We start from the raw sequence: 27,177 nt of genomic DNA on the forward strand, positions 1-27,177 counted from the left end.
GAATTTGTCTAGTTTCAACTTTCAGCCTTTGGAGCATGTTATACCTTTCTCTGCTAGACTGAAGAACCCATTATCAAATATTTGTTCCCCCTGTAGGGGCTTATAGACTATAATCAAGTCACCCCTTAAGCTTCTCTGTTCGACTCAAGGAGCTCAGTCAAATTAGTTTCACTATAAAGGCATATCTTCTAATCCCTGAACCATTCTCATGCCTCTTTCCTGAACCCTCTCCAGTTTATCAACATCCTTCTTGAATTGTTGGCACCAGAACTTGACACAGTATTCCATCACTGGTCAGACCAGTGCCAAATATAGAAGTAAAATAATCTCTCTCCCTTCCTACTTGAGATTTCCCCGTTTATGTATCCAAGGCTCCCATTTGTCTTTTTGGGTATGTCTACCTGCAAAGAAAAATGCCAAGTGTCAGCCTGGGTTTGCGGACTCGGGGTCACAGGGCTCAGGCTCCAGGACTAAAAATAGCAGGGTACACGTTCTCACTTGGGCTAGAGCCCAGACTCTGATACCCTCACCTTGCCAGGTTTCAGAGCCCCAGGCTCCAGTCCAAACAGGAATGTCTACACTGCTATTTTTAGCCCTGCTGCCTGAGCCCCATGAGTCTGAGTCAATTGACCTGGACTCTGAGACTTTGTGCTGTAGGTTTTTCTTTACAGTGGAGACGTACACAACACTGCTCTGGGAGCTCATGTTGAGCTGATTATCTACCAGGATTTCCCAGTCTTTTTCAGAGTCCCTGCTTGAGGATAAAGTCCTCCATCCTGTAAGTATGGCCTGTGTTCTTTGTTTTTGGTGTAGACATTTAGATTTAGTCGTATTAAAGTGCATGTTTGCTTGTGCCCATCTTATCAAGCAATGCAGATTGCTCTATATAAGGAACCTGTGCTCTTCGTTATTTATCACTCCCTACTTTGTGTCATCTGCATGGTGATTTTTTGTTTTCTTCAAGGTCATTAATAAAATATTATAGCATAGGGCCAAGAACCAATCCCAACAGGACCCCACTAGAAACACTCCTGCTTGATTTTTCCCATTTATGTTTACATTCTGAGACCTATCGGTTAGCAATTTAATCCATTTAATGTATCATGGTGATTTTATATCATTCTAGTTTTTTAATCAAAATGCCATGCCGTACCTTGTCAAATGTCTTACAGAACTCTAAGCATTACATCAACACTACTACCTTTATCAAAGATTAAATTTGATGAGACCTGTTTTCTGTACACCTGTGTTAATTGGCATTAATTATCTTGCCCTCCTTAGATTGTTTGTTAATTGAATCCCATATCAGCCCCTTCATTATCTTTCCTGGGATCAGTGTCAGTTGATAATTAGCCAGGTCATCCCATTTTGACCCAGCTTCCTCCAACCTTCTTTACTTGCATCATCGTTGTTCAGATACTTATTCATTTTTTTCTGTTGTCTTGAAATTTTAGTTTAATCTGGTTTAGTTTAATCTGGGGGTTTCAGTCCTTCTTTGTACAAAGATACAAAATGTTTAATGAATAAAAGTCACTAATTTAGAGCTCACATGTTTCTTCACCCATTACACTGGCAGAAGGCTAAAGAATAATTTTATATTTAATGACACCTTACAGGAACACTGGCATATTGTGTATGAGGGTGATATATAGAGTTTTTGCCAATTAAAAAAACAAAAGGCGGGTGCTTGTTTTTTGTGTTCCACCCTCCATGCAGCAATCCACCTGGCCAATAAATCAGCATTCAATAGCAATTTTTATTATCTGAATTGAATAATGGGATACCCTTTAAAGCAAGGGTACAAAAAAATCTGCTCGGTAGAAGATTTAATTGAGAAGTTGCCAGAAGTTCAACGGCCACAACTAATTTGCATAACATCGAAAAGATGGTAGCTAACTTCATCTTTAATGTCAGCATATCCCAGGGAAATTTAAATGCCAGTATTAAACATTCTGTCCTGATATGAACAGCCCTTTGCTTGCATTAAGAAGGTGCACTAGAAACTACAGTCTCCACAGACACTAGCTCCATCTTTTAGGTAAGAGAAGATACCTAGCTGTGGGCCACTTTTTTGAACACACCTGTTTTAAACATATAGATGAATATCTAGTTAGCTAATCATAACTGATAAATGTACTATAGATGGTTCCTTGACCATACACTAAGGTGTAACTGGTAGATAAGACTTTCTAGTGAACTGGAGGTTTGCCCTGTTCAGAAGAACTTCTACTTCTATGTATGCAAGCACTAGTAATCCTTCCTGTCACACGTGTTGCCATTCATATCAGATCAACTAATGGTTTTGCTCTGTAGTCAGTGATCTGTATCAACTTTGGACTCTCACAAAGTTGTCTAGCCAGAAGGTCAGCATGCTGTAGAAGTGACTCAGAGTTATAGGAAGTGGATGCCTATGGTACCCTTCATAAGAACCCTTTAATAGGTAGTTAACAGTGACATTAAAGTCTAAGGAGATTCTGAGCTTTCTTAGCTGAGACAAGGAGATTTAGGCCTCCATTAGCAAACTTTAGACATATGAGTAATCCCAAAGCTGGCTTCAATGTGGAAAATGTAAATTCCCTAAAGCCAGCACCCCCTCAGGAGTGTGTGTGTGTGTATATCCTGTCCTGATCTGATAGGATGTATGATGGTTAAGAAATCCTACAAGCCCTTAATGAATTAATGTAGTTCATGGAATCTCCTTTGCTGCATCTACACCAAATAAATCACTGTTAGAATAAATCAAATGTCCTGTGCTGTACCTTAAGGATTTTAGAATCCTATTGCCAATATATAGATATTGAGTACTTCTAATGAATGCTGGCGTTTCAGGAAGATACAACTCTGAAGGCGGAAAATAGAGATGTAAATATGACAGTAGTGATTTGAACAGTAGGCGAATGAGATCCTTTAGACATCTAATAATAAAGGATATGTCTACATTCCAATTACACACCTATGGCTGGCCTCTGCCAGTTGGCTCAGGCTAAGGGGCTGTTTAATTGCAGTCTAGATGTTTGGGCTTGTGTTGCGGCATGGGTTCTGGGACCCTCTCAGGGTCCTAGAGGCCAGGCTCCAGCCTAAGCCCAAATGTCTACACTGCAATTAAACAGCCCCTTAGCCCATGGGCCAGACAAAGGTTTTTAATTGTTATATTGACATACCCAAATATTCTTTTTGCCTTTCTGGGATTTGTTAGCATTTGCTTTCATTAGTTTTAGATAGAAGTACTTCCTTCTGTATTCTGGGGGAATTCTGCCCTACTGTGCATGCACAGAATTCATGTCTCTCCACCCCGCAGATTTTTTTTTTCTCCACAGAATATAGATTCTGCTGGAGAGGTGCTGCAGTTACACCTTTTTCCCACCAAGGACTGCTGTAGCACCAGAAGAGAGGGTAGCTAGCCTGTGCAGAGGCTGCATTCCTCACTGGGTCAGGGGAGAAGGCATGGGATAGACCAAGCAGGGTACACAGGGATGCTGGGGATCACAGATTGGTTCAGAAGGGCTAGCAGCAGGGACAGACTGGGGTACTTAAGTTCTAGTAGGGTGACAGGATTGAGCCAGAGGATGAATGGGAGGGGGGCTGCAGGGCCACATGGGGCCAGGAGGTAGAAGGTGCAGGGGGATGGGGCAGGGAGACAGGGATACATGGGGATATGGTGGGGAGAGGGTGCAGGGACACACAAAAGCAAGGGCAGGATGTACCTGACTAAATGGGAGAGGTTGGGGTCCTCAACTCCCGAACGATCACCCCTGCAAAAAACCTCTCTTCTAGAGTTCTCCTACTCACATCCAACAACCCTCCAGGTTCACTCCCAGGTGCCTTCCCTGTCTCAACTCCTCCATTACTGCTTCTGAGGGGTGCAGGAAATACATTTCTGTATTGTAGTTTAAATGAATTACTCAAAGTTCTGTATTAATATGCCTAGTAAGGAACCTATTTGTCAAAAAAAAAATTCTGAATCTTTCTTTTACCTTTATTGTTACAGACATACTTGCTGAGAAGAATTTTGAAATAAATTACCAAAATAATTGAAACTGGCATGATTATATTGTTGTTTCAGCAAATAAAATATGCAGAATTTTAAAATATTGTAAAAAATTTCTTAAACGTTTTAACATTTTGGTGCAGAATTTCCCCAGGAGTAAGTGTCCTTCACTCAGTGAAGTATAACACTGTTCAGAATACTCTTCCTTCTGAACTCTGTACAGACATTGCTTCTTGGAACTGGAACACCAGTGGATCCAACCAGCTAGTGATTCTATTGGCATCCCCAGGGGTCTTAAAGCTGGCATAGTCATCCCTAGGCCCCCTCTCCTTTATGAGGGTGTAGCCAGGAAGAAGACATGACCAAAGGACCGCAATACTCATGAAATCCATGGTTATAACCACTCTCAAGGTATTTCACTGAGTACAGGTTACAGGCTGCTCAAAGTTGTGCCAGAGCTGGAACTAAGGAGCAGAAACATGGAATAAAGCCACCTATCCTCCCATCTCAGTTTTGAAGAGCACTGCTCTGGCATATTATCAGATCTAGACCTTAATCTTCAAAGCATGTTAATAATCAATTTAATCCTGATATCACCTTTATGTACAGAAGTACATATTCATTTTCATATGACAATTTTACAGATGGGGAACAGAAGCAGAGAGTTAGATGTCTTGCTCAAGGCTAGCAACAGTCAATATAGCTAGGATTAGAACTCAGGAATTCCTGTTGCAATTCTAATGCTATGATAAGGGAACAAATTGGATTGCTTCTTTATTCAACTGCATCACTCTTTTCCATTGAGGATTTTGTTTTCTAGAAAGAGTTTTTGCTTACAGCTTTTAATACTTAACTAGTCATTTTAGTAATCAGCATGGAGTTTTGTAATTTGTTACTTCTATGTCCTGATTAGGAAATATGATAGAATTGTAAATATCTAATGGGAGTGGGATTATTAGCAGGCCCTGTTTTGTGATGGAATGCTGCATTGTTAATCTCTTCTGTTTCATAAAACATATAGCATACCTGCATCAAAGGAATTTAGTAGGGCATACAGATGGAAATTAATTCTTAAATCAGTCCAAGCTCTAGAAAGTGTTATGTTCCAGATGTCCAGGGTTCTAGTATTCCTAGATTAGTATGCATCAGCATTAACTGAGAAAGGTCCTCTTTGTTACAGTCAGTTCAAGTAATTATATTAGAGAATATATCTTTTATTGAACCAACTTCTGATGGTGAAAGAGACATGTTTTCACAGAACTCTTCTTCAGGTCTCTAATATCCTAGCACTAAACAGCTACAACAAGTACTTGTATGGCAGTTTACTGATACTTGAGAATATTTGATGTGCTTAATGATAATTCAAACCTAAATGCCTTATTAATACCCTGTGATAAATGAAGGGAGGTGTAGCTCCCTTTGATAAACACATAGCCATTCAGATAGCTACCAAGCAGGATTTTACAACTGTTTTTTGCTTGCTTTACCTGTAAAGGGTTAACAAGCCCACAGGTTTAAAAAAAAAAAAAAAAAAGTGGGAACCTGACCAAAAGAGACAGTGGGAAGGCTAGAACTTTTTAAAATGGAAAAGAAACTTGCCTTTTGTCTGTTTTTTTGGAGGAGCAGGGGCAGAGCAGCAATGCTATAAGCAGGACTGCTGTGTAAATCTTGAACCAGGTATGAAAAATTATCTTCCATACCTGGAAGGAATCATTTGGATGGGGAACGTTTAGATACGTGTGATCAGGTTTATTCTTTCTTTTAGCTTGTGGATCTCTGCTAACCCCAGATACTTTTGTTTGCTTGTAACCTTTAAGCAGAATCGCCAAGAAAGCTATTTTGGGTGTGTAATTTTTGTAATTGTTTCTTTTAAGATCCAGCAAAAAGCCTAAGTTACAGATGTGTATTTTCTTTTTGTTTTTAATAAAACTTGCTTTTTTTTAAGAACAGGATTGGATTTTTTTTAGTGTCCCTAAGAGGTTTGTACATGTTTGATTAGCGTATAGCCACAGCTAATTTCCTTTGTTTTCTTTCTCAGCTCTTCCCCAAAGGGGGTGTGTGAAAGGGCTTGAGGGAGGAATTCCCAAGTGCTCCTTCCTGAGTTGAAAGGTTTTGTTGGTGGTGGTTGGTATTTTTTGCATTTGGGTAGTGGCAGCATTTACCAAGCCAAGGTCAGAGAGAAGCTGTAATCTTGGAAGTTTAATACAAGCCTGGAGTGGCAAGTATTAATTTTTAAAATCCTTGCAGGCCTCCACTTCCTGCACTCAATGACAGAGTGGAGATTCAGCCTTGACATACCGCATTAAAAGTTATTGTATTTAGTAAAAAGAACAGGAGTACGTGTGGCTGTAGCTCACGAAAGCTTATGCTCTAATAAATTTGTTAGTCTCTAAGGTGCCACAAGTACTCCTGTTCTTTTTGCGGATACAGACGAACACGGCTGCTACTCTGAAACCTGTATTTAATAAATAAGGAAGCTTCATCACATAGCGCCCCCCCCCGCCTTTTTTTTTTTTTGGACCCTTAGGGGTCATTGTCTCACTGGCCTTGGGTTCGATTAGGTTGGATGCTTCCTTCCAGATTTTAAACTAACTGGCTTCTTGTTATACTTTTTGAGAATGAGAACTCAGTGTAAGTATTGGCAGTCAAAAATGTTGTGGGACAGTTGGTTAGGCCATAACAAAATTACACATGTACTAGAGAAATATAATTGGTGACAATAGGGGTGAGTTGTATCAAATAGTAAATAAAATAAATATTACTATATATTGGCCACTAAGTAAGATCAATTAAAGATACTTAAATGAAATTAAGAAGTCCTGATAGAACAGCAGTGAACAAAGCAAATACATGGATCACCAGCTGTCCATTTAATAGAGGGATAGGGGCTACTCTAACAAACCTCCCTGGCTCTCTTCCCACCGCAGTTCATTTATCCTAGATGCTGGTACCATTTTGTTTGTCTAAGCTATAGTGCAATGATCCCAAAAATATTTAAGTCAGTGGTGAGATCTCAGTTGTTTTTTGGCTGCCCTGTAAGTCAGGGCTCATGTACAGGTCTGTCTGGAACTGCTGTTAAAGCACATACGCAGGCCTGATGCTAGCTTTTGCTGTCTTTTTGCTGACTTTTTGCAGAAGGCCCCATCTCAATAGGCCAGCTATCTGCTGTGCTCTAGCCCTTTCATTTCTGCCATCCCTAACTCGCCCTCCCTTCTGTAGCTGCGCCCCTGGAATTATTGGGACAGATTAAAACAATTTTTCCTTCCTCACTCTTCTCTTCCTTAGCTGAAATGCACCTTACTCTGCTTTGTTCTTGGCTTTACCTAGCAGCCATGTGGTCACAATTGCACTTGGGCCTACAATTTCTAAGAGGAAGACAGACCCAAGAGCTATCCCTCAAGTTGCATAATGGACACTTTTTTTTCTTTCAATAAAGCATCTACAAGGATCACAAGAATAATTATGAGCCAGGGTGAGAGTTTGCACTGGAGAAAAGGTCTCTTTAGAACTGGGGAGGGAACCAAAGCATTTGTCACTAGGGGATGTAATTAAAGATTTTTTGCTTTTATACAAAAATATAAAAGGAAGGATGGGTGTATTTTTAAAACAGGCTCTTAATAGTTTAGAGTTTAAGCTCTATCACCTTGGAAAATAGAATCCAGTTTAAAGTTACTAGCATGATACACTAGAATGATTATCTTGCACTTGGAAAAAAAATGTTTCGAGAAACAGATGATAGCAAGTCTGTATAAAAACAGTTATTTAAAAAAATTCACTGAAAAAAGCACTAAATTCAAAGGAGTCAGTTTCTCAATATGATTACTTGGGCTCTAAAGACAGCATGGCATACATTTGGTTTTGTAAAGGGATGGGCTATCCTATGTGCCTCCTTAAAGCCAGGTGCAGCACTGGAGGAGATCCCTACCTTGCTTTCACCAAATGGATATCAAATCTACTTACACAGACCAAGATAATGAGATGCCAAAACAAACTGATCAAAATAAGTATGTCTCCTTTACTGAAGCCCCATGGAATGAGCACTTGGAATAACACTCTAAAGGCCTTTACCTCAGGACCCACCATTCAGAGCTACTAAAGTCTCTGTACCTACTAAGACTAACCTTCTAAAACTAGAAATGAATCACCATCCATTTAGAAGCAAGGCAACTTCTGACCCATTCTCTTGCTTAAGCTTACTGTTTGTGTTTAAATAGTTCCTACGGGGGAGAAGGGAGTCAGTCTCCTTGACCATAACCAGGCTGTTCTGATTAAGAGCTCTTAGCACAGATAAGAGGTAGGTATACTCCTTCACTGGTTCAAAAGAAGTCTTTTTTTAAATCGGTAAACACAAATCTTAATGCTGGTGTCTTCAGAGCTGTTACTGTCCTCAGTCTGTCTGCCTATTATTAAGTATTTGTATTGCCACTGCCTCCTGTTAATTTTATGAGGTGTTATATTTTAACCAGTTATCCCACACCCCTCTTCAAAAGTTATTTATATTCATACTGATACACTAATTCAGGGAATCCTGAACATAGGTCAGTTCCTCTAATGTAGCCTGTGGAGAGTTAGGTTACTGGTGTTCTAGTTGTGTGATCATATTAATTGTCCACCCACAACCTCATGTGTTGATGTGATGCTCGTTTACCGGCTGATCACACTGATCTATACAGTGTGTTTCAAATGGGAGAAAAAGATCCACATTCTTAAAAACAAGAGAGAAGAACATTCTCATCAGGTTTAACCTCTGGCAAGTCCCAGGTTAACAGCCTATCCTAGGCAGCCGAAACATCGCTAGCTGCTGTTGCCAGTAATCCAGCAATTGGTGGTGGTTCTCTCCCTGCCCCAGAAGCTCTTCCTGATGCTTCAAGTCTGTCAAAAGAAGCTGATTTCTCCGAATGTATGGGAAACATAAATCCACAGAACAGAGCAAGAATTTAGACAAGAAAGTGCATTCCTTGTTTGCTTTAAGGATGGATTTTTGAAGTGCAGGAAGAGTTTATTAGGTCTTTGTACTCTGGCTGGTATAATCCTTTATTTTTTCTTTATAATTATGATAGTATCGACTCTCATTACTTTATTGTGAGTTTCATGATATTTGATATATTCCTACATTAACCATAGAATTTAATAGTGAATATTATAGGTAAGGTAGCAAACTCCCTTCTGTTGTAAGTCTTAATCAAGTTCACTATTTTTTTACACATATACTAAACTGATTCAGCAGCGTTTTCCTCACTTAAAATGTATACCCACATGCTCTTTACTATTTCATAAAATGTTAAACTAACTTCATGTCCCTTGGGAGGGGTAAGGGAGTCACAGAACCTTCTATAAATGTGTAAGTGCATTCTTCACAAATGTATGAGGAGGGAATGTGTGGTTAACAAGGGAACCACACATGTTTCTCTTACTCAAGGAAGTGCGTACTAAATGGCAGTGTCAAAAGAGGATGTGATAAATCCATGTACTATAGACACAACTACTAGGTAAATCACATGTATTTGGGGAGTTACTATTAAAACACTCTTTTAATATTAAGAGATACTCCCACAGTAGTTCATATGCCTTATCCTCTCTGAGCATGTCTTCACTGCAGAGATAACTCAAGGGATTGGCCATGCTACAAAGCATATCCAAGTTACTGCAGCCTCATTGGTATTGTACTTCCCCATCTATCTCACTAGTACTCCTGGGGACATATCCCATGGTTCCTTGTGCTACAGTAAGCTGAGCTGCTGCATGGTCCTTTCCTAGTTTAATTGTGGGAGAAACTGTCTGTCATTCTGGGCACATGGGGCAGAATTGGGGGAAGCCCTTGGAGGACTTCCAGCACTCAAGTGATTTAGCCTGCAAAGTGGGTGGATTACCAACCTGAGTGAAAGCAGGGATAGCTCAGTGGTTTGAGCATTGGCCTGCTAAACCCAGGGTTGTGAGTTCAATCATTGAGGGGGCCATTTACAGATCTGGGGCAAAAATTGGGGATTGGTTCTGCTTTAAGCAGGGGGTTGGACTAGATGACCTCTTGAGATCCCTTCCAACCCTGATATTCTATGAACACCTGAGCTCTAGCCCACATCCCTAGCTGAGCCAGGTAGCCCAGCTTGAAAGCACTCCCAAACTCTAAGAGGGCTTGGGACAACATGAGGAATGTGAGCCTGCCTCAGGGTAGCTAGTTCTTGTGGATAGACTAAGCCTGGTTCCCCTGGACCAGAGCTGGTGAGTCCAATCCAGCCAATTAAAGAGGGCTGGGCTACAGCTGGGACTATAAAAGGCTGCTAGGAGGTAGTTGAGAGAGGAAGGATTGAGGCAGGTTGAGCCCTGGGGAGGGAAAAATCACAGAGGATTAGAGAGAACACTTGTGGCGGGCCCTTAAAGACAAAGGTTCAGGGCAGCAGTCCTGCAGTTGCAGTTGCTGCTGCTTCAGGAAGGGAGTAGAGGTGGCTGAGGCTAGCAAGCTGCCAGGAGTTGGAGTGCTAGACACCTCTAGAAGTGGTGGCCCTGAAGGCTGGGGCCAAGGATTGAGTTAAGACTGTTTTTTGTGCTAACTTCTGTGAAAGAAATAAACTTTCTTGAAAAGATTGGGCATGGCCATGCATGGTTTGGAAGTGGGGAGAAACCTGGCCCAGTGATAGAGCCCATGGTAACTCTGCAGTGAAGACGTACTCTCTCTGGCCTACTGAGCAGAGGCTAACATCACATACCGAAAAAAGCCAGTGCATTATGCTACCAAGGGACAGACAAAATTAGGTTAGTTTCTTAGAAAATAGGACGGTGCTATCAAATATAGAGCATCTGGGCACTCTGTAAAGTAGTAACTCACTGAAAACTAGATGCAGTGGTTTGAGTTGAATTTTCATGTATTTATTCATTCCAAAAATGTACTCCTAGATTATGTGAATGCAAACCCAACATTGATGCAATTCCTATAAAAATAAAAGATATGCAAAAATTATTGGGGGGGATTTCTAACACCGCTTCCAAGGTAATTTATTATTTTTAAAATATATTCTCTGTAGATCATTGCAGCATGGTTCTTCTGAGCAACAAATGAGGTAAGATCAACAGCATTAATTGATCATATTATACTCTAAATGATATAGTATGTATATTTTTTTTGGATCTTGCTTTTCCCCCAGGTGCTATAACCCCAGACTTGCACGCCAAGGATGTATTTACAACAAGATAGTGTCATTTAAATGTGGTTGTGTTTTTTGTTTTTGTTTTTTTTCCCTTTTGGGTTCTTATGACCACATGCTCATGCTACCTGTGATGGCTGGTGAATTTTATAAATATAATATAATATAAAATTGAGGTTTTAAAAAAAAAAAATTACTAGGCTGTTGATTTTGAAAACATAGATTTGCATGAAATAAGTTTCCTTTAATGAGGAAACTAATGGAGTTTCTTCTGTTTTAGCATCTGGCTCTCAAATGTGTAACTACTTGGAATGTATCACAAAGGCTAAGGTATAAAATGAGTTACACCCAGAATGGGACATAAGTCAATGTTCTTTAAATATATTAGGAGCAAGAGAGAGATGAAGGAAAATGTAGGTTTTCTATTTAGTAGGGAAGGAGAGCTAATAACTGACATCAAGAAGGCTGAGATGTTTAATGCCTATTCTTCTTCAGTCATCACTAAAAAGGTTAATGGTGACCAGACACTCAACACAAGTAATATCAACAACAAGTGCGAAGGAATGCAAGCCAAAATAGGGAAAGAACAGGTTAAAGAATATTTAGGTAAGTTAGATATTTTCAAAGTGGCAAGACTTGATGAAATGGACCCTAGGGTACTTAAGGAGCTAGTTGCAACAATCTTGGAACTGTTAGCAATTCTTCGGGAACTGATAGAGGATGGGTGAGGTCTCAGAGGACTGGAGAAGGGCAAACAAAGTACCTATCATAAAAAGGGGATGCGGGGGGGAGGAAGACCTGGGAATAATAGACCAATCAGCCTAACTTTCATATCGTGAAAGATACCAGAACAAATTACTAAGCAATCAGTTTGTAAGCACCAAGAAGATAATAGGGTTATAAGTAATAGCTAACATGGATTTGTCAAGAACAAATCGCTCTAAGCCAACCTAACTTCCTTCTTTGACAGTATTACTGCCTAGTGGATAGGCAGAAGTGTAGATGTGATATATCTTGATGTTAGTAAGGCTTTCTGACACAGGAGATTCTCATAAGCAAACTAGGGAAATGTGGTCTAGATTAAATTACTGTAAAGTGATTTACAAACTGGTTAAAAGACCATACTCAGAGTAGTTCTCAGTGGTTCACTGTAAGACTGGGTGAATGTAACTAGTGGGGTCCCGCAGGGATTAGTCACCTCCCAATATTTTCATTAATGAGTGTGGAGCAATGTTCCCTCTAATTTTTTCCCTCCATGTGTGGAATGCATTTTATGTGCACCAATATCAAGGTAATGTGCAGATGTACGCCACCAATAGAAACAAAAAACCTAGATGTAATATATATTTTAAAAGTTACTATAGGAATAATTACTCCAGCCAGGACAGGTTAGGCATTTTAGAACTCACACTTAAGTTTAATTCTTTGAGTCATAAGAGAGAAATAAAAATTATGAAATGCATAGATGAGTCAAACTAAACTAACAGCACTTTGAAAGCATAAAATTACAGAATATATGTGCATTGCAGGAAGTATGTGTTGGGAGGTAGGGGTGCATGTGTGACAGACATGCACTGCCCCTTTTAAGCATGCTGTCCCTTTAAATAGATTGGCACTCGCCAGTCTGAAGCCTGCTTGTTCAGATGCAGCAGCAGCTGCCAGCAAGCTCCGTCCCACTTCCCACTCCCTGGAGCCCTGTTGTATCTCTCCTTCCCTCCCTCTTTCCCCCCTGCTCTGCAGGATGGGGGACACCCTGATATCAGTGCTTCCCGAACCCTCCCTGGTCTGCATAGCAAGCAGGAGGCTCCTAGGAGTGCTGCAGAGAATAGGAGCTGCATGGCAGTGGGGCAAGGGGGCACTTGAAGTGCAAGGCAGTTGATAGACTGCTGGGAGGCCGCGCAGCTTAGAAGGAACTTAGGTGGTGAGTTGGCTTATAAAATTTTCAGAGGATGCCAAGATGGGAGGGGCTGCAAGCACTTTGGAGGGCAGAATTAGAATTCAAAACAACCTTGACAAATTAGAGAACTGGTCTGAATTCAACAAGATGCAATTCAATAAAGACAACTTCAAAATATTTTACTTAAGAATAAAAAATCAAATGTACAACTACAAAATGGGAACTAACTGGCTAGGCTGTGTACTGCTGAAAAGAATCTCGGGGTTACAGTAGATCACAAATTGAATACAAATCAACAGTGTGGTGCAGTTGCAAAAAAGGCTAATATAATTAAGGTATATTAACAGGAGTATCGTTTGTAAGACATGGGAGGCAATTGTCCTGCTTTATTAGGCACTGGTGAGGCCTCAGCTAGACTACTGTGTCCAATTCTGGGTTCCACACTTCAGGAAAGATGGGGATAAACTGGAGAGAGGCCAGAGATGAATAATAAAAATAAAAGGTTTAGAGAGCCTGATCTATAGGGAAAGATTAAGGCATGGTTAGCCTTGAGAAAAGAAGAGTAAGGGGGCGGGGGGTCTGATAACAATCTCTATATATGTTAAGGGCTGTTATAAAGAGAACAGTGATCAAATTGTTCTCCTTGCGCACTGAAGGTGGTAGAACAAGAAGTAATTGGCTTAATCTGCAGCAAGGGAGATTTGGGTTAGATATTAGGGAAAACTTTCTAACTAGAAGGATAGAAGGAGCTAGCAAACAGAGCTGTAAACAGGGGAGTTTGAGTGGGAGTTCTGTTGGAGGAGAAGGTATTTGTGTTTGTTTGGTTTTGTATTGGTAATATCTGTATGTGTAGAGGCTTGTAGGGGCTTTGTGCTGGGAGAGAAGCTGAGCCCTGATTAAGGGGCGGGGCTTCACTGACGAGGGGTCCTATAAAGGTAGCAGCCAGTCAGGCAGCGGCACAGGAGCTAGCAAACAGAGCTGTAAACAGGGGAGTTTGAGTGGGAGTTCTGTTGGAGGAGAAGGTATTTGTGTGTGTTTGGTTTTGTATTGGTAGTATTTGTATGTGTAGAGGCTTGTAGGGGCTTTGTGCTGGGAGAGAAGCTGAGCCCTGATTAGGGGGCGGGGCTTCACTGACTAGGGGTCCTATAAAGGTAGCAGCCAGTCAGGCAGCGGCACAGGAGCTAGCAAACAGAGCTGTAAACAGGGGAGTTTGAGTGGGAGTTTGAAAGCGGAGTTTGTCTTGTGGTGCTTGTGTGGGGTTTGGTTTTGCTGTGGGTGGTGGTGTTTTGGTGTGGTTTGTGTTTTCCAGATTAACAGGATTTAGGTGGGAAGGCTATGACAGATTCAGAGGTGGCAGTGGGAGTGACCCATGTAGCAGATGACAAAATGAAGATGACTGGATGTGGAAGCTGTGGTATGTACATGATCCTGGAGGGGGCACCTGGTAAGAGTTTTGTCTGCATGAAATGCCGTCTGATAGAGGAAAAGATCAGAGGTTTGGAGATGCAGGTGGAAAGTCTGGTAGAGTTTAGGAAGGGGTTTGAGCAGATTATGGAGCAAAGACATGAGGTATCTGAAGGGAAAAGCTCAGACTTGCAGATGGAAGCAGGACTAGGGAATTCTGAGGGGAGACTGGGTGAGGAAAGTGGTCAGTGGAAGCATGTGACTAAAAGAACTAGGCAGAGGAAAAGACGGGCTAGTGAAGGAGAAATAGAGCTTCAGAATAGGTTTGCAGAGTTGGAAAATGAAGAAGGGGCTCAGCAGGTAGTCACTGAAGGTGACAGGGCAAGGAAGAAGAGAAGAGCGGTTAGTCCTATAGGAAAAGGGGAAGAGTTAATGGAGATTACACCAAATATGAGCCCCAGGAGGATACAGGATGGGTTAAAAAGGATTACAAGGGAGAATGGGAATGGAAAAAACTTGCAGCCAGAGGGAACAGGGGATAGACTGGAGAATAGCACCGTCACTAGGAAAAGGCAGGTCTATGTGATTGGGGACTCTTTACTGAGAAGAATAGATAGCCCTGTAACCAGAGCTGATCCAGAAAATAGGAGGGTGTGCTGTCTTCCAGGTGCTAAGATACGGGATGTAGACCTGAGGTTAAAAAGGATTCTAAAGGGAGCGGGAAAGAATCCCCTAATTATCCTTCATGTGGGAACAAATGATACGGCTAGATTCTCGCTGGAAAGTATTAAGGGAGACTATGCTAGGCTGGGGAGGACGCTTAAGGAAATTGAGGCTCAGGTGATCTTTAGTGGGATTCTGCCCCTTCCTAGAGAAGGGCAACAAAGGTGTGACAAGATTATGACTATCAATAGATGGCTTAGGCAGTGGTGCTATAAGGAGGGCTTTGGGATGTATGGCCATTGGGAGGCATTCATGGATAGAGGACAGTTCTCTCGGGATGGACTTCATCTGAGTAGGGAAGGAAATAGACTTCTAGGATGGAGGCTTGCACAACTGATTAAGAGAGCTTTAAACTAGGAATTTGGGGGAGATGGTTGGGAGATGTCCAGGTAATCTCCACGCCAGAATTTAGCATAGAGTGGAAAGAAAATGAAGTAAGAGTGGATACAGCTGTAGGTAGGAGGAAGGGCAGTGTAGATACAAGTCTAATAGGTTATACTGGTAGTAAAATAACCGTGCCTAATAGGGTACAGAATGTGAGTGAGGCCAAACAGCAAAAATTAAGATGTTTGTACACTAATGCAAGGAGCCTAGGTAACAAAATGGAGGAACTAGAGTTACTGGTGCAGGAAGTGAAACCAGATATTATAGGTATAACAGAGACCTGGTGGAATAGTAGTCATGACTGGACTACAGGTATTGAAGGGTCTGTGCTGTTTAGGAAAGACCGAAATAAAGGTAAAGGTGGTGGAGTAGCACTGTATATCAATGATGAGATAGAATGTAAAGAAATAAGAAGCGATGAAATGGATATGACTGAGTCTGTCTGGGCAATAATTAAATTGGGGAAGAAAACTATTAGAGCCTCCCCTGGGATAGTGCTTGGGGTGTGCTATAGACCGCCGGGATCTAATTTGGATATGGATAGAGCCCTTTTTAATGTTTTTAATAAAGTAAATACTAATGGAAACTGTGTGATCATGGGAGACTTTAACTTCCCAGATATAGACTGGAGGACGAGTGCTAGTAATAATAATAGGGCTCAGATTTTCCTAGATGCGATAGCTGATGGATTCCTTCAACAAGTAGTTGCTGAACCGACTAGAGGGGATGCCATTTTAGATTTGGTCTTGGCGAGTAATGAGGATCTCATAGAGGAAATGGTTGTAGGGGATAATCTTGGCTCAAGTGATCATGAGCTAATTCAGTTCAAATTGAATGGAAGGATTAACAAAAATAAATCTGCAACTAGGGTTTTTGATTTCAAAAGGGCTGACTTTCAAAAATTAAGGAAATTAGTTAGGGAAGTGGATTGGACTGAAGAATTTATGGGTTTAAAGGTAGAGGAGGCCTGGGATTATTTTAAATTAAAGCTGCAGAAGCTATCGGAAGCCTGCATCCCAAGAAAGGGGAAAAAATTCATAGGCAGGAGTTGTAGACCAAGCTGGATGAGCAAGCATCTTAGAGAGGTAATTAAGAAAAAGCAGAAAGCATATAGGGAGTGGAAGAAGGGAGGGATCAGTAAGGAAAGCTACCTTATTGAGGTCAGAATATGTAGGGATAAAGTGAGACAGGCTAAAAGTCAAGTAGAGTTGGACCTTGCAAAGGGAATTAAAACCAATAGTAAAAGGTTCTATAGTCATATAAATAGGAAGAAAACAAAGAAGAAGTGGGACCGCTAAAAACTGAGGATGGAGTGGAGGTCAAGGATAATCTAGGCATGGCCCAATATCTAAACAAATACTTTGCCTCAGTCTTTAATAAGACTAAAGAGGATCTTAGGGATAATGGTAGCATGATAAATGGGAATGAGGATATGGAGGTAGACATCACCATATCTGAGGTAGAAGCGAAACTCAAACAGCTTAATGGGACTAAATCGGGGGGCCCAGATAATCTTCATCCAAGAATATTAAAAGAATTGGCACAAGAAATTGCAAGCCCATTAGCAAGAATTTTTAATGAATCTGTAAACTCAGGGGTTGTACCGTATGATTGGAGAATTGCTAACATAGTTCCTATTTTTAAGAAAGGGAAAAAAAGTGATCCAAGTAATTATAGGCCTGTTAGTTTGACATCTGTAGTATGCAAGGTCTTGGAAAAAATTTTGAAGGAGAAGGTAGTTAAGGACATTGAAGTCAATGGTAAATGGGACAAAATACAACATGGTTTTACAAAAGGTAGATCGTGCCAAACCAACCTGATCTCCTTCTTTGAGAGAGTAACAGATTTTTTAGATAAAGGAAACACAGTGGATCTAATTTACTTAGATTTTAGTAAGGCGTTTGATACTGTGCCACATGGGGAATTATTAGTTAAATTGGATAAGATGGGCATCAATAGGAAAATTGAAAGGTGGATAGGGAATTGGTTAAAGGGGAGACTACAACGGGTCCTACTGAAAGGTGAACTGTCAAGTTGGAGGGAGGTTACCAGTGGAGTTCCTCAAGGATCAGTTTTGGGACCAATCTTATTTAATCTTTTTATTACTGACCTGGGCACAAAAAGTGGGAGTGTGCTAATAAAGTTTGCAGATGATACAAAGCTGGGAGGTATTGCTAATTTAGAGAAGGACAGGGATACCCTACAGGAGGATCTGGATGACCTTGTAAACTGGAGTAATAGGAATAGGATGAAATTTAATAGTGAGAAGTGTAAGGTCATGCATTTAGGGATTAATAACAAGAATTTTAGTTATAAGCTAGGGACGCATCAACTAGAAGTAACGGAGGAGGAAAAGGACCTTGGAGTATTGGTTGATCATAGGATGACTATGAGCTGCCAATGTGATATGGCTGTGAAAAAAGCTAATGTCGTCTTGGGATGCATCAGGAGAGGTATTTCCAGTAGGGATAAGGAGGTTTTAGTACCGTTATATAAGGCACTGGTGAGACCTCACCTGGAATACTGTGTGCAGTTCTGGTCTCCCATGTTTAAGAAGGATGAATTCAAACTGGAACAGGTACAGAGAAGGGCTACTAGGATGATCCGAGGAATGGAAAACTTGTCTTATGAAAGGAGACTCAGGGAGCTTGGCTTGTTTAGCCTAACTAAAAGAAGGTTGAGGGGAGATATGATTGCTCTCTATAAATATATCAGAGGGATAAATACCAGAGAGGGAGAGGAATTATTTAAACTCAGTACCAATGTGGACACAAGAACAAATGGATATAAACTGGCCACTAGGAAATTTAGATTAGAAATTAGACGAAGGTTTCTAACCATCAGAGGAGTGAAGTTTTGGAATAGCCTTCCGAGGGAAGTAGTGGGGGCAAAAGATCTATCTTGCTTTAAGATTAAACTCGATAAGTTTATGGAGGAGATGGTATGATGGGATAACATGGTTTTGGTAATTAAATATTCATGGTAAATAGGCCCAATGGACTGTGATGGGTTTTTAGATGGGGTAAGATCCAAGTTACCTGGGAAAGAATTTTCTGTAGTATCTGGCTGATGAATCTTGCCCATATGCTCAGGGTTTAGCTGATCGCCATATTTGGGGTCGGGAAGGAATTTTCCTCCAGGGCAGATTGGAAGGCCCTGGAGGTTTTTCGCCTTCCTCTGTAGCATGGGGCACGGGTCACTTGCTGGAGGATTCTCTGCTCCTTGAGGTCTTCAAACTACAATTTGAGGACTTCAATAGCACAGATATAGGTGTGAGGTCTTTTTTAGGAGTGGTGGGTGAAATTCTGTGGCCTGCATTGTGCAGGAGGTCAGACTAGATGATCATAATGGTCCCTTCTGACCTAAATATCTATGATTCTATGATTCTATGATAGTTAAGCACTGAAATAGGTTTACAAGGGAGGGTTCTGAATTGCCATCATTGGACGTTTTTAATAACCGGTTTGACAAACACCTGTCAGCGATGGTCTAGGCAAACTTGGCCCTGCTTCAGCAGAGGGGGCTGGATTAGATGACCTTGTGACATTTCTGTAAATTTCAGTTAACCTATGGACATGTGTCATAAATATAAAGGGAAGAGTAAACCCCTTTGAAATCCCTCCTGGCCAGGGGAAAGCTCCCCTCACCTGTAAAGGGTTAAGAAGCTAAAGGTAACCTCGCTGGCACCTGACCAAAATGACCAATGAGGAGACAAGATACTTTCAAAAGCTGGGAGGAGGGAGAGAAACAAAAGGGTCTGTGGGTCTGTCAATTATGCTGGTTTTTCTGCCAGGGATAGACCAGGAATGGAGTCTTAGAACTTTTAGTAAGTAATCTAGCTAGGTATGTGTTAGATTATGATTTCTTTAAATGGCTGAGAAAAGAATTGTGCTGAATAGAATAACTATTTCTGTCTGTGTATCTTTTTTGTAACTTAAGGTTTTGCCTAGAGGGGTTCTCTGTGTTTGGAATCTAATTACCCTGTAAGGTATCTACCATCCTGATTTTACAGAGGGGATTTCTTTACTTCTATTTACTTCTATTTTTATTAAAAGTCTTCTTGTAAGAAACTGAATGCTTTTTCATTGTTCTCAGATCCAAGGGTTTGGGTCTGTGGTCACCTATGCAAATTGGTGAGGCTTTTTACCAAACCTTGTCCAAGAAGTGGGGTGCAAGGTTTTGGGAAGTATTTTGGGGGGAAAGACGTGTCCAAACAGCTCTTCCCCAGTAACCAGTATTAGTTTGGTGGTGGTAGCGGCCAATCCAAGGACGACGGGTGGAATATTTTGTACCTTGGGGAAGTTTTGACCTAAGCTGGTAAAGATAAGCTTAGGAGGTTTTCATGCAGGTCCCCACATCTGTACCCTAGAGTTCAGAGTGGGGGAGGAACCTTGACAACATGTAAGGATATATATGGTTTCAGAGTAACAGCCGTGTTAGTCTGTATTCGCAAAAAGAAAAAGAGTACTTGTGGCACCTTAGAGACTAACCAATTTATTTGAGCATAAGCTTTCGTGACCTACAGCTCACTTCATCGGATGCATACTGTGGAAAGTGTAGAAGATTTTTATATACACACAAAGCATGAAAAAATACCTCCTCCCACCCCACTCTCCTGCTGCTAATACCTTATCTAAAGTGATCACTCTCCCAAATTTATTATCATACACATTGTAGGGAGAGTGATCACTTTAGATAAGCTATTAGCAGCAGGAGAGTGGGGTGGGAGGAGGTATTTTTTCATGCTTTGTGTGTATATAAAAATCTTCTACACTTTCCACAGTATGCATCCGATGAAGTGAGCTGTAGGTCACGAAAGCTTATGCTCAAATAAATTGGTTAGTCTCTAAGGTTCCACAAGTACTCCTTTTCTTTGTATATACTGTAACTTTCTGAGAATGCTTATTATTCCCTGACTTACGTCATAGCTGTGGGGATACTGCCAAGAAAGCCATTTCATTTCTAGTGATATGGAGGGAATATTTTATGGAAGAATAACCACCAGTCTGGGGTGTGTCTACCCTATTTCTCAGCAGTTCATCCTGAATCTGGTATCCTCAGCTGTGACCCACCGAGGCACAGTGACACCATGATATGTAGATCCTTCCATCTCCATGAACTTCGGCCACTGGTTAAATTTTCTTCACTCCCTTTTCTTAAAGTTAACGAGTTTGGTATTGCAGAGGATCACGAACTGAATATTGCCTATTCCAGGGACACCTTTACAATCAAAATGCATCCAGAAACCACAATGATGGATACCTCATCAATGCCAATAATTATCACTTATAACTGATATGCAATCTATTTGCTCTGTAAATCTCTGGTGGAAAAGTCCTATATAGCTTAATAGAAAGTCATACCTTTTCTATTGAACTTTATACAGTGCTTCAAAAGTATATGAAGGATATAAATTTCCTATCAAGACAATAGGTTTACATTAATACTATTAACTGGATGAGACCCTATGATGGACTAAGTTAAAAACCTCATTGAGACAGAGGTGTGAACTCATCCTTCAATTAACAACTGTAAAGCTAACCCCCCACCTAAGACAAAAGGAATATATGAGCTCCTTAGAAGCTTTTGTTGAGTATTGTTTTGACTAGTGATGTGGCAGGGGGAAGCAGAACAGACAAAAACAAGGAAAGGCTGAGAGACAGCCTGGAGGAGTAGCTGAAAGCATGGTGGCTGACCCTAGAAGAAACCTAGGAAGTATTTTTTGGGGTCAGGGGTGCAAGCTGAAAAGAATATTTTGGTGCTCTGAGCAAAAGAAGCTATTTTCTGCTATTTGATTCATTCTGCTCTCAGAGACACAGGACTTTGTACATTTTTTGTAAATAAACAAAACTGCATCGAAGAAATACCTGACTGTCACCATGTTCTCTTCCTACTCCTAACTGGAACAACCTATTAGACCTGGAATTGTTGGCTAGCTGCTCAGGTCAAAAAGGAGTAACAATATATATAGGGCCTTATTAAATTCCATAGGAGCTTCTATAAGGAGGGTGTGTGTTTTTTCTAAATGTCCACTTCTAAAGATGAAGCTTCTATTTGGCTTCTTTTAGAAGCCTTTTTTAAACAATGGGTTGGCATACTACAATGAAAATCCCATAATTCTTGAGCTTTCTGGGCTGGGGACCACCACCTTTGTTACATATCTGTAGTGCTAAGAGTAATGGGGCTTTGATCCTCAAGTGGAGTCCCTCGTTGCTATCATAATACAAGTGATAGAAATACTTTTAACATCCCTTTTATGTTTAATAGCTGCTTGACATAATGTAAAGACAACAAGGGTTCAGCTGCTATGTATATCAAGGTGGTTATGCACCATACAAGGATTCTCATTGTAATAAACAATAGTGTTAATCTCAAATTGGAATAACTAGCTTTGTTTTTGCTAGATTATTAAAAAAAACTATACGAAACATAAAATCAAAGACACTGTCCTGCTATTCTGCCTCTCTACTTCTATCTGGCTCTTTGCTTGTTCCATTTCCTTTGTCTCAAAATACATTGCTCCTGTGCATAGGCGGTGGGTATAAAAGGCCAGGTGAGGCTAAGCCTCCCCAAAGAGCCTACTCACAGCCTTTGGAGCACGCTGTCTTCCTGTCCTAGCTCTGCCCACATGGGAGCCTCACAGAAGGGGGTAAAGAGATGTGTGAGAGCTGTGAGCAGCTGACCAGTGGGTGGGCAGAGGACAGGGAGAGGGAGTGGGCAAAGAGGCACGTGTGCATGAGTGGTAGGATGGATGGATGCTTGGCCAGCCAGCCGGTGGGACGAAGAGGTGCAGGAGCCCAACCAGCTGGCTCGGCTGGCAGGTGGGCGGCCAGGGACAGGGGAGAAGAGGCATGCTCACGTGAGTGGCCAGCTAGCCAACTCAATTGGCCATCTGGCTGGCGGGTGGGACTGGGGAAGGGGGAAAACAGGAATGAGCAGCAAGCAAGGGGGGGCCCAAGTGGGGCTGGGAGTGGAACCTGGGCAGGGCTTCTGGGGCAGAAGGCTAAGCGGGGGAGGGCCAAATGGAAGAGTCACATGCCGCCCGTGATTCTCTCTCAGAACAGCCTGCTACTGTGTAACCCCAGTAGCAGTATGTGTAGCTTTCAGTGCTGCTTATTTAGGATTCTTGTTGGCTTTTAGTTTGCTGTTTTGATAAGAGGAACTACATATGGAGGGTCTCCCAGCCCTAAATACTTGAAGTTTGATAGTGAATTTACTATCAAATCTCTTCGTGAAAGAACAGACCTGACAGCCTTGTTGACTGAAGTCATTTATTCCCACATGGAAAATAACCACAGCCTTGGCTGTGCCTGCAGCAGTGCAAGCTTCCCCTTAGCATCCTCTCACAGGATTGGAGTCTGTCCTTACATGCATGGTTCCAAATCTGTTTGAGATCAATTGAAGCAGGGCACATGTTTTAGTACAAATTTTGTTCAAAATGCTTCTTTTGAAAGAGCCACAGCTCTGAGGTGAAAAAGTAGTTAATTTGCCAGATCCTTTAAACACTTAGCCCGTTTAATAAGACTGCTAAACAAAGTACTGACTGAAGTGCAAAATCCCTATGAAAATATCCAAGTGCTGTGCAAGCATTAACTAATCCTTTCAAGGTAGGTGAGTCAGTATTGTCCCCATTTCACAGGTGGGCAAACTAAGCAAGAGTTAAGGGACCTACCCTTGGCCACAGAGAGTTAATGTCAAAACCAGGCTTAGAACTCAAATTCCTCTCTCCTAGTTCTGTCCTCAGACCATACTCCTCTTAGTACTAATCACAGTAGTGGTGATGGTTTTGTCATACACACTAAGACATGTGTAACCCTTCTGCCCATCAGAGTTGGCAGCAACAAGGGCCAGGTTCAGTATCTAGGGGGTCCATTCCAATACACAATGCAAAACCGGCTCAAACCCCCACCCAGTGACCCGGGTCAAATATATACCACCCCCGCTGGGCGCCTCTAAGAGAAAATACTTCCCCTCTCGCAAGCACAGAGAGAAACAATGTGGCATTATGTTGGGGAAACACCACCAACAGGATTAATAACACAACCCATGAGCAAAAAAAACCCACCCAAAGCAATTTGGGGCATGTCCTTTCCCTTTGGTTCTTGAGTACAGCAACCCAAAGTCACCCAAAGTCCCAAAAGTCCAACAACCCAAAAGTCTCTGTCCCTAGTCAGTGCAGCACCAAAGCTCGAAAGTTTATCTGCAGAGTTTTACCTCCAAACCTGGGTGGAGATGTGGGGGTTTAAGGAGCAGCTTACGTGGTCCAAAACCGATTGCCCCACCTCTCCACTAGCCATCCCACAAATCGCTCCTCTCTGCCAGCTGCGCCCCATGAGCTGCTCCAGCCATCCCACAAACTGCTCCACTCTACCAGCTGCTCTGCTCTGCCAGCTGTCCCATAAGCCATTCCAGCCACCCCACAAGCTGCTCTGCCAGCTGTCCCGCAAACTGCTCCGCAATATATCTTCAGGCTCCCCCACTACTTAACACAACACTCAGTGATTTCAGTTCTTGGTAAGTTTAGCTCTTTTGTGATTTCAACCTGTAGTAAGGGAGCCTCAGTGCTGGTGCACCATTGGCTCAAAGTGAATTCAGCTCAGCAGCCTGTATCTAGAGTCCTAATAGAATCAAAATTAGCTTTGATATTCCACACTGGAAAAAGGAGGAAGTGCAATTAGCATGTAAAGCCCTCACTGGGGGCCCTATATCACCAGATATGAATACCTATCCCCAGCTTCTCTCAATTCACTGAGTTTTGGAACCCATGTCCCTTGCCTAGTGAGTGCTACTTAGTTGAGGGCGAGTCCCTCCATCATAACAAAAGGCCATGTACAGTTCCACTGTCCTTGAGTCACATAATCGGGATAATTACAATTTATTCTTCCTGACCCAATAACAGAGAAACTGGGGATCCCACAGCAGCCAAAGTGACCACTTGGGCAGCTATGGGCTCATGCTAGGTGGGGTGGGTGTGCCTATGCAAATGAGATCAGTCTCTGAAGTTCTTTTCCACAACTCACCACCAGATTTCAGGGTGGAGCTCATCCTGACTGTTTACACATGGAAGGAGACCACCAATGCATATAGTAAAGGCCACTGAACATCTGCTTAAGGTACATAGTGCAGGACCCTAAACCTGCAATATTAGATACAATTATTTCTTAATGAGAGTCTGATGCTTGCTGTTTGATTTGCTAAGGAAAACAAATAGTGACTGGACTTGACTATTCATGACACTAGCCCTTTAAATCATTTGCCTGTTGGCATAAACTAAGCCTTAGGTACTCTGCTTGTTGTGATGGTATATGTATATATTAGAACATTGAAGACTTCTTTTTTTGCCATAGTGTTGTTTATTTTTAATTTTAGATGTGAATGAGGTATGCAGGTGCAGGAATGAATAATACCACTGACCTCCTTTGTAAAGCTCTTTGAGATCTGTGGATGAAAAGCACTACGTAAGAGCATTATTAATGACAGCATGGTGGTGGAAAAGAGTGCTACCTGTGCCAAGTTGGATGGTAGATGTATATCAGGACAGCTCCATTAAGCAGTTCTTCTTTCTATCTCAGATGCTGATTATCAACTGGGATTGCACACATGCACATCCATCCCCCTCAAGACTAGTTGGATCAGTATGAGAGGTGAAGGCAAGAGTTGCACCAGCTTGGTCTGCACAAGTAACCTCCTTGTCTGGTTAAAGAACATTAAGACTGTGATAAACACCTGCATGAGCTCCAAAATTTAAGACTAATACTAATGACAGTTTAGATGATTTAGGAAGATCACATAGATGTATGTAATAGTCTAGGCCTAAGATTTCTAGACACTGTATATGTACTAAGCTGTACTTTATCCTACTATTTTCAGTTTGTTGTGGAGGGTCTAACTTGGCCATCACCACACTGTTATGACACTAAAAACATCCCCCCTTGTATCAAAATGTGATTGTGTTTCAACAAGATGATTTAGAAGTCCCACAACTGGTTCTGGGACTCAAGCATCCTGCCAGTGGTGCTTGCAAGATGGCCCTATTTGCAGCAGGACAATCCTAAAAAATCTAAGATGAACTACATCCCTCTCCTCCTGTGAGGCACTGTATAGTAAGCTTTACATGCTTGTCCACTGCTGGAGGGAGGATACTTGACTATGAGTAGGGCTGCAGATTTGTCATGGCATTTTTTTTTAAATAAAAATAAAAAAATCACAGAGCAGTCACTGCTTCCTGATGTTATTTTTAAAAAATGCTCTCCTCCTTACTCTGCTTACTGACCACTCAGAGAAGGTCTCCTCCCATGCACCATAACCATAATCCTGGCCTAGTGTGGAGGAAAGGTTGGGAGTGGAGTGGAGAGCAAGCCTGCCCTGAGCTCACTCCTCTATCATGATAGAGGGCTTGGGGGGAGGGGCGGGGGGGCTCAAGCCTGAGTGGCACTGCAACCCAGTGCACCAGGTCACACTGCCAATAACAGGGAGCCAGGCCCAAACTTGCAGGAGAGGAGCTGCACCAAGAGAGTCAGACTTTTTGCCTCCTGCCACACGACAAACCTGCAGCCCTAACTCTGAGCAAATGGTCTGTAAATCCTGCTTTTTACATGGTATCAGGTTTTTGTTTTTTTTTTAATTTATGTGCCTACTATTTCACTTTTCAAAATTTGAGAATTTTGGCAGGATGGTGAAATATTTGAATAGTTGAAAGTGTAGATCCTTGATATGTTGGGATTTGACGGTGGGATCAAAGAGTGGACCACCTGACTGGACCTTTAAAGAAGTTTGTAAAGTTCCCTATCGGGCAACTCATTTCCTCTCTATTATTTTGTATTATTCTGTATTGGCCCCAGCTGAGAGTTGATGTACCCTTAAGAGTGGAAATACAGATTTGGCTGCCACATTGCTTGAAAATGTATATTCTTTGTTAAATATTTATATAATCATTCCATAAAGCTTGAGGGATAGTACTACATTTTTAAGTTTCAGCACCACAAGAGGTCCCATGTGAGCATAGCATCTGCATATACTGATCCCTTTGACAAATCTAGCGAATAGATTAGCTGTCTATAATCTACAGTTTTCTGTAACAAGCCATTAATTTGCTTGCAGCTGAAATTTCCAGTATGAAGTTGTTTCATTATTTGTTGTAATACAAAGTGTTAACAAAAATGTGCATACATTTAACATGGTATCTTTTTATAACTCGCTTAGCTGTGAGAAAAAATAAAATCCTAAAGAAATTTGTGTTGTGTAGTTAATTTTATTGTTGTAAACATAAATGTCAGACTAGTCAGATTCCTTTAGCATCTCACTTTTAGTATAGGATTTCACTGAGAAACAGTAATACTGAATCAGTCAACTCATCTTGCTTTTATTGAGACAGGTGGAGTGCAGATATTAAACTTCTGCAATATACAGATGCCTATCTAAGTTTGACAGCATTTTAAAATATGATATTTATTCATGTTTTCCAAGCTCATGTAAAAGCTATTCACACACTTTACTACAAGCCAGGATTACTCACCATATCTGCCAGTCCCTAAAATTAGTTTTTTAAAAGACTATGTACAAGTCAGTGAAAAACAGCTCATCTCTTTGAAGGTTGAAGACAGGCTAATATTTTACTTTTCAGGAAAAGATAAGGTTGAAAT

The 27,177-nt window shown here is 41.4% G+C and overlaps 1 long non-coding RNA gene across 1 annotated transcript; it reads left to right on the forward strand.

Moving 5' to 3' along the window:
- Positions 1-678: 678 nt before the first annotated feature.
- Positions 679-25,278, forward strand: LOC140917946 (uncharacterized). The gene is made up of 3 exons (XR_012161045.2): positions 679-778; positions 11,008-11,043; positions 25,108-25,278. It is a non-coding gene; the product is annotated as an uncharacterized LOC140917946 (long non-coding RNA).
- Positions 25,279-27,177: the final 1,899 nt, after the last annotated feature.

This window comes from Lepidochelys kempii, chromosome 10 (genome assembly GCF_965140285.1).
Source record: "Lepidochelys kempii isolate rLepKem1 chromosome 10, rLepKem1.hap1, whole genome shotgun sequence".
NCBI classification, from domain to species: Eukaryota; Metazoa; Chordata; order Testudines; family Cheloniidae; genus Lepidochelys; species Lepidochelys kempii.